The following is an 8,596-nucleotide window of genomic DNA, read 5'->3' as shown; positions in this document are numbered from 1 at the left end:
CTTTTTAATCCACTGCGACCTCCACCAATCATCCAAAGGGCATTAAAACATTTTTGATAAGCTACTGTGACCTCCACGTCTCTTCCGAGGGACATTAAAACCGTCTGGTTAAACCACTCTGAAATCCACAGCTCTTCCAAGAGGCATTGATATTGTCCTTTTATTCGACTATAACCTCCACACTCTTACAAGGGGCATTAAAACCGTCTTGTTAAGCTACTGTGACCTCCACGTCTCTTCCAAGGGACATTAAAACCGTCAATTTAAACCACTCTGAACTCCACAGCTGTTGCAAGAGGCATTGATATTGACTTTTTATTTCACTGTAACCTCCACCTCTCTTCCAAGGGGCATTGATTTTGTTTTTTTAATCCACTGCGACTTCCATCTCTCTTCCAAGAAGCAATAAAACCGTCTTGTTTAGCTACGTGACCTCCACCACTCTTCCAAGGGGCATTAAAGCCATATTGTTAAGCTACAGTGACCTCCACATCTCTTCCACGGGGCATTGATATTGTCTTTTTATTCCACTGCGACCTCCACCAATCTTCCAAGGGGCATTGATATTGTTTTTTTATTCCACTGCGACCTCTACCACTCTTCCAAGAAGCATTAAAGCCGTCTTGTTAAGTTAATGTGACCTCCACGTCACTTCCAAGGAGAGTTAAAACCGTCTGGTTATACCACTCTGAACTCAACAGCTCTTCCAAGGGGCATTATTATTGTCTTTTTATTCCACTGTAACCTCCACCACTCTTCCAAGGGGCATTGATATTGTCTCTGTTTTCCACTGCGACCTCCACCACTCTTCCAAGTGGCTTTGATATTGTCTTATTTATCCACTGCGACCTCCACCACTCTTCCAAGGGGCATTAAAACCGTCTTGTTATGCTATTGTGACCTCCACGTCCCTGCCACGGGGCATTGATATTGTCTTTTCATTCCATTGCAAACTCCACCACTCTTCCAAGGGGCATTAAAACCGTCTTGTTAAGCTACTGTGACCTCCAAGTCTCTTCCAAGGGGCATTAAAACCGTCTTGTGAAGCTACTGTGACCTCCACATACCTTCCACGGGGCATTGATATTGTCTTTTTATTCCACTGCGACCTCCACCACTCTTCCAAGGGGCATTGATATTGTCTTTTTAATCCACTGCGACCTCCACCACTCTTCCAAGGGGCATTGATATTGTCTTTTTAATCCACTGTGACCTCCAAGTCTCTTCCAAGGGGCATTAAAACCGTCTTGTTAATCTCCTGTGACATCAACGTCTCTTCCAAGCGGCAGTAAACCATCTGGTTAAACCAGTCTGAACTCCACAGCTCTACCAAAGGGCATTGACAATGTCTTTTTATTCCACTGTAACCTCCACCACTGTTCCAAGGGGCATTGACATTGTCTTTTTATTCCACTGTAAACTCCACCACTCTTCCAAGGGGCATTGATATTGTCTTTTTATTCCATTGTAACCTCCACCAATCTTCCAGGGGGCATTGATATTGTCTTTTTATTCCACTGCAACCGCCACCACTCTTCTAAGGGGCATGGATATTGTCTTTTAAATCCACAACGATCTCCACCACTCTTCCAAGGGGCAATAAAACAGTCTTGTTAAGCTACTGTGACCTCCTCTTCTCATCCAACGGGCATTAAAACCGTCTGGTTAAACACTCTGAACTACACAGCTCTTACAAGAGGCATTGATATTGTCTTTTTCTTCGACTGTAACATCCACCACTCTTCCAGGCGGCATTGATATTCTCTTTTTATTCCACTGTGACCTCCACCACTCTTCCAAGGGGCATTGATATTGTCTTTTTATTCAACTGCGACCTCCACCTCTCTTCCAAGGGGCATTAAAACCGTCTTGTGAAGCTACTGTGACCTCCACGTCCCTTCCACGGGGCATTGATATTGTCTTTTTATTCCTCTGCGACCTCCACCACTCTTCCAAGTGGCATTGATATTGTATTTTTAATCCACTGCGACCTCCACCACTCTTCCAAGGGGCATTGATATTGTCTTTTTAATCCACTGTGACCTCCACCACTGTTCCAAGGGGCATTGACATTGTCTTTTTATTCCACTGTAAACTCCACCACTCTTCCAAGGGGCATTGATATTGTCTTTTTATTCCACTGTAACCTCCACCAATCTTCCAGGGGGCATTGATATTGTCTTTTTATTCCACTGCAACCGCCACCACTCTTCTAAGGGGCATGGATATTGTCTTTTAAATCCACAACGATCTCCACCACTCTTCCAAGGGGCAATAAAACAGTCTTTTTAAGCTACTGTGACCTCCTCTTCTCATCCAACGGGCATTAAAACCGTCTGGTTAAACACTCTGAACTACACAGCTCTTACAAGAGGCATTGATATTGTCTTTTTCTTCGACTGTAACATCCACCACTCTTCCAGGCGGCATTGATATTCTCTTTTTATTCCACTGTGACCTCCACCACTCTTCCAAGGTGCATTGATATTGTCTTTTTATTCAACTGCGACCTCCAACTCTCTTCCAAGGGGCATTAAAACCGTCTTGTGAAGCTACTGTGACCTCCACGTCCCTTCCACGGAGCATTGATATTGTCTTTTTATTCCTCTGCGACCTCCACCACTCTTCCAAGGGGCATTGATATTGTCTTTTTAATCCACTGTGACCTCCACGTCTCTTCCAAGGGGCATTAAAACCGTCAATTTAATCCACTATGAACTCTACAGCTCTTCCAAGGATCACTGGAATTGTCTTTTTATTCCACTCTAACCTCCACCACTCTTCCAAGGGGCATTGACATTGTCTGTTTATTCCACTGCGACCTCCACGTCTCTTCCAAGAGGCATAAAGACCATCTTGTTAAGCTACAGTGACCTCCACAACTCTTCTATGGGGCATTGATATTGTCTTTTTATTCCACTGTAACCTCCACCACTCTTCCAAGGGGCAATGATATTGTCTTTTTATTCCACTGCGACCTCTACCACTCTTCCAATGGGCATTGATATTGTATTTTTAATCCACTGCAACCTCCACCACTCTTCCAAGGGGCATTAAAGCCGTCTTGTTAAGCTACAGTCACGTCCATGTCTATTCCACTGGGAATTGATATTGTCTTTTTATTCCACTGCAACCTCCACCACTCTACCAAGGGGCATTGATAATGTCTTTTTATTCCACTGCGACTTCAACCTCTCTTCTAAGGGGCATTGATATTGTCTTTTTAATCCACTGCGACCTCCACCACTCTTCCAAGGGGCATTAAAACAGTCCTGTTAAGCTACTGTGACCTCCACATCTCTTCCATGGTGCATTAAAACCGTCTGGTTAAACCCCTCTGAACTCCACAGCTCTTCCAAGGGGCATTGATATTGTCTTTTTATTCCACTGTAACCTCCACCACTCTTCCAAGGGGCATTGATTTTGTCTTTTTATTCTACTGCGACCTCCACCACTCATCCAATGGGCATTGTTATTGTCTTTTTAATCCCCTGCAACCTCCACCACTCTTCCAAGGGGCATTAAAACCATCTTGTTAAGCTACTGTGACCTCCACGTCCCATCCTCGGGGCATTGATATTGTCTTTTTATTCCACTGCGACCTCCACCACTCTTCCAAGGGGCAATGATATTGTCTTTTTAATCCACTGCGAACTCCACCACTCTTCCAAGGGGCATTAAAACCGTCAAGTTATGCTACTGTGACGTCGACTTCTCTTCCAAGGGGCATTAAAACCATCTGGTTAAACCACTATGAACTCCACAGCTCTTCCAAGGGGCATTTGTATTGTCTTTTTATTCCACTCTAACCTCCACCACTCTTACAAGGGGCATTGACATTGTCTTTTTATTCCACTGCGACCTCCACCACTCTTCCAAGGGGCATTAAAACCATATTGTTAAGCTACAGTGACCTCCACATCTCTTCCACGGGGCATTGATATTGTCTTTTTATTCCACTGCGACCTCCACCAATCTTCCAAGGGGCATTGATATTGTTTTTTTATTCCACTGCGACCTCCACCACTCTTCCAAGGGGCATTAAAACCGTCTTGTTAAGTTAATGTGACCTCCACGTCACTTCCAAGGAGAGTTAAAACCGTCTGGTTATACCACTCTGAACTCAATAGCTCTTCCAAAGGGCATTATTATTGTCTTTTTATTCCACTGTAAACTCCACCACTCGTCCAAGGGGCATTTATATTGTTTTTTTATTCCACTGCGACCTCCACCACTCTTCCAAGGGACATTGATAATGTCTTTTTATTCCACTGCTACCTCCACCACTCTTCCAAGGCTCATTGATATTGTCTTTTTAATCCACTGCGACCTCCACCACTCTTCCAAGGGGCATTAAAAAAGTCTTGTTAGCTATTGTGACCTCCACATCTCTTCCACGGGGCATTGATATTGTCTTTTTATTTCACTGTAACCTCCATCACTATTCCAAGGGGCATTGATATTGTCTTTTTATTCCACTGCGACCTCCACCACTCTTCCAAGGGGCATTAAAACCATCTTGTTAAGCTACTGTGACCTCCATGTCTCTTCCACAGGGCATTGATATTGTCTTTTTATTCCACTGGAACCTCCAACACTCTTCCAAGGTGCATTGATATTGTCTTTTTATTCCACTGAGACTTCAACCACTCCTTCAAGGAGCATTGACATTGTCTTTTTAATCCACTTTGACCTCTACCACTCTTCCAAGGGGCATTAAAACAGTCTTGTTAATCTACTGTGACCTCCACATCTCTTCCAAGGAGCATTAAAACCATCAATTTAAACCACTCTCAACTCCACAGCTCTTGCAAGGGGCTTTGATATTGTTTTTTATTCCACTGTAACCTCCAGCACTCTTCCAAGGGGCATTGATATTTTCTTTTTAATCCACTGCGACTTTCACCTCTCTTCCAAGGGACATTAAAACCGTCTTGTTAAGCTACTGTGACCTCCAAGTCTCTTGCAAGGGGCATTAAAACCGTCTTGTGAAGCTACTGTGACCTCCACATACCTTCCAAGGGGCATTGATATTGTCTTTTTATTCCACTGCGACCTCCACCACTCTTCCAAGGGGCATTGATATTGTCTTTTTAATCCACTGCGACCTCCACCACTCTTCCAAGGGGCATTGATATTGTCTTTTTAATCCACTGTGACCTCCAAGTCTCTTCCAAGGGGCATCAAAATCGTCTTGTTAATCTCCTGTGACATCAACGTCTCTTCCAAGGGGCAATAAACCATCTGGTTAAACCACTCTGAACTCCACAACTCTACCAAAAGGCATTGACAATGTCTTTTTATTCCACTGTAACCTCCAACACTGTTCCAAGGGGCATTGACATTGTCTTTTTATTCCACTGTAAACTCCACCACTCTTCCAAGGGGCATTGATATTGTCTTTTTATTGCACTGTAACCTCCACCAATCTTCCAAGGGGCATTGATATTGTCTTTTTATTCCACTGCAACCGCCACCACTCTTCTAAGGGGCATTGATATTGTCTTTTAAATCCACAACGATCTCCACCACTCTTCCAAGGGGCAATAAAACAGTCTTGTTAAGCTACTGTGACCTCCTCTTCTCATCCAAGGGGCATTAAAACCGTCTGGTTAAACACTCTGAACTCCACAGCTCTTACAAGAGGCATTGATATTGTCTTTTTCTTCGACTGTAACATCCACCACTCTTCCAGGCCGCATTGATATTCTCTTTTTATTCCACTGCGACCTCCACCACTCTTCCAAGGGGCATTGATATTGTCTTTTTACTCAACTGCGACCTCCACCTCTCTTCCAAGGGGCATTAAAACCGTCTTGTGAAGCTACTGTGACCTCCATGTCCCTTCCACGGGGCATTGATATTGTCTTTTTATTCCTCTGCGACCTCCACCCCTCTTCCAAGTGGCATTGATATTGTATTTTTAATCCACTGCGACCTCCACCACTCTTCCAAGGGGCATTGATATTGTCTTTTTAATCCACTGTGACCTCCACGTCTCTTCCAAGGGGCATTAAAAACGTCAATTTAATCCACTCTGAACTCAACAGCTCTTCCAAGGAGCACTGGAATTGTCTTTTTATTCCACTCTAACCTCCACCACTCTTCCAAGGGGCATTGACATTGTCTATTTATTCCACTGCGACCTCCACCTCTCTTCCAAGAGTCATTAAGACCATCTTGTTAAGCTACAGTGACATCCACAACTCTTCCATGGGGCATTGATATTGTCTTTTTATTCCACTGTAACCTCCACCATTCTTCCAAGGGGCAATGATATTGTCTTTTTATTCCACTGCGACCTCTACCACTCTTCCAATGGGCATTGATATTGTCTTTATAATCCACTGCAACCTCCACCACTCTTCCAAGGGGCATTAAAGCCATCTTGTTAAGCTACTCTCACGTCCATGTCTATTCCACGGGGCATTGATATTGTATTTTTATTCCACTGTAACCTCCACCACTCTTCCAAGTGGTATTGACATTGTCTTTTTATTCCACTGCGACTTCCAGCTCTCTTCTAAGGGGCATTGATATTGTCTTTTTAATCCACTGCGACCTCCACCACTCTTCCAAGGGGCATTAAAACAGTCCTGTTAAGCTACTGTGACCTCCACATCTCTTCCAAGGGGCATTAAAACCGTCTGGTTAAACCACTCTGAACTCCACAGCTCTTCCAAGGGGCATTGATATTGTCTTTTTAATCCCCTGCAAGCTCCACCACTCTTCCAAGGGGCATTAAAACCATCTTGTTAAGCTACTGTGACCTCCACGTCCCTTCCTCGGGGCATTGATATTGTCTTTTATTCCACTGCGACCTCCACCACTCTTCCAAGGGGCATTGATATTGTCTTTTTAATCCACTGCGAACTCCACCACTCTTCCAAGGGGCATTAAAACCGTCTTGTTATGCTACTGTGACGTCGACTTCTCTTCCAAGGGGCATTAAAACCATCTGGTTAAACCACTCTGAACTCCACAGCTCTTCCAAGGGGCATTTGTATCGTCTTTTTATTCCACTCTAACCTCCACCACTCTTCCAAGGGGCATTTACATTGTCTTTTTATTCCACTGCGACCTACACCACTCTTCCAAGGGGCATTAAAACCATCTTGTTAAGCTACAGTGACCTCCACATCTCTTCCACGGGGCATTGATATTGTCTTTTTATTCCACTGCGACCTCCACCAATCTTCCAAGGGGCATTAAAACCGTCTTGTTAAGTTAATGTGACCTCCACGTCACTTCCAAGGAGAGTTAAAACCGTCTGGTTATACCACTCTGAACTCAACAGCTCTTCCAAGGGGCATTATTATTGTCTTTTTATTCCACTGCGACCTCCACCAGTCCTCCAAGAGGCATTAAAACCATCTTGTTAATCTACTGTGACCTCCACATCTCTTCCAAGGAGCATTAAAACCATCAATTTAAACCACTCTCAACTCGACAGCTCTTGCAAGGGGCTTTGATATTGTTTTTTATTAAACTGTAACCTCCAGCACTCTTCCAAGGGGCATTGATATTTTCTTTTTAATCCACTGCGACTTTCACCTCTCTTCCAAGGGAGATTAAAACCGTCTTGTTAAGCTACTGTGACATCCACCTCTCTTTCACGGGGCATTGATATTGTCTTTTCATTCCTCTGTAAACTCCACCACTCTTCCAAGGGGCCTTGATCTTGTCTTTTTATTCCACTGCCAAATCCACAACTCTTCCAAGGGGCATTGATATTGTCTTTTTAATCCACTGCGACCTCCACCACTCTTTCAAGGGGCATTAAAACAGTTTTGTTAAGCTACTGTGACCTCCACATCTCTTCCAAGGAGCATTAAAACCATCAATTTAAACCACTCTCAACTCGACAGCTCTTGCAAGGGGCTTTGATATTGTTTTTTATTAAACTGTAACCTCCAGCACTCTTCCAAGGGGCATTGATATTTTCTTTTTAATCCACTGCGACTTTCACCTCTCTTCCAAGGGAGATTAAAACCGTCTTGTTAAGCTACTGTGACATCCACCTCTCAATCACGGGGCATTGATATTGTCTTTTCATTCCTCTGTAAACTCCACCACTCTTCCAAGGGGCCTTGATCTTGTCTTTTTATTCCACTGCCAAATCCACAACTCTTCCAAGGGGCATTGATATTGTCTTTTTAATCCACTGCGACCTCCACCACTCTTTCAAGGGGCATTAAAACAGTTTTGTTAAGCTACTGTGACTTCCACGTCTCTTCCAATGGGCATTGAAACCGTCAATTTAAACCACTCTCAACTCCACATCTCTTGCAAGGGGCTTTGATATTGTTTTTTATTCCACTGTAACCTCCACAGCTCTTCCAAGGGGCATTGATATTGTCTTTTTAATCCACTGCGACCTCCACCTATTTTCCAAGGGGCATTAAAAACGTCTTTTTAAGCTACTGTGACCTCCACGTCACTTCCAATGGGCAATAAAACCGCCTAGTTTAACTACTCTGAACTCCACTGCTCTTCCAAGGAGCATTGATATTGTCTTTTTAATCCACTGTTACCTTCACCACTCTTCCAAGGGGCATTGATATTGTTTTTTTATTCCACCGTGACCTCCACTACT

The sequence above is a fragment of the Phyllobates terribilis genome, unplaced genomic scaffold (genome assembly GCF_046119375.1).
Source record: "Phyllobates terribilis strain yellow unplaced genomic scaffold, ASM4611937v1 Scaffold_39__1_contigs__length_11870865, whole genome shotgun sequence".
NCBI lineage: Eukaryota > Metazoa > Chordata > Amphibia > Anura > Dendrobatidae > Phyllobates > Phyllobates terribilis.
This window is presented reverse-complemented; position numbering follows the sequence as displayed.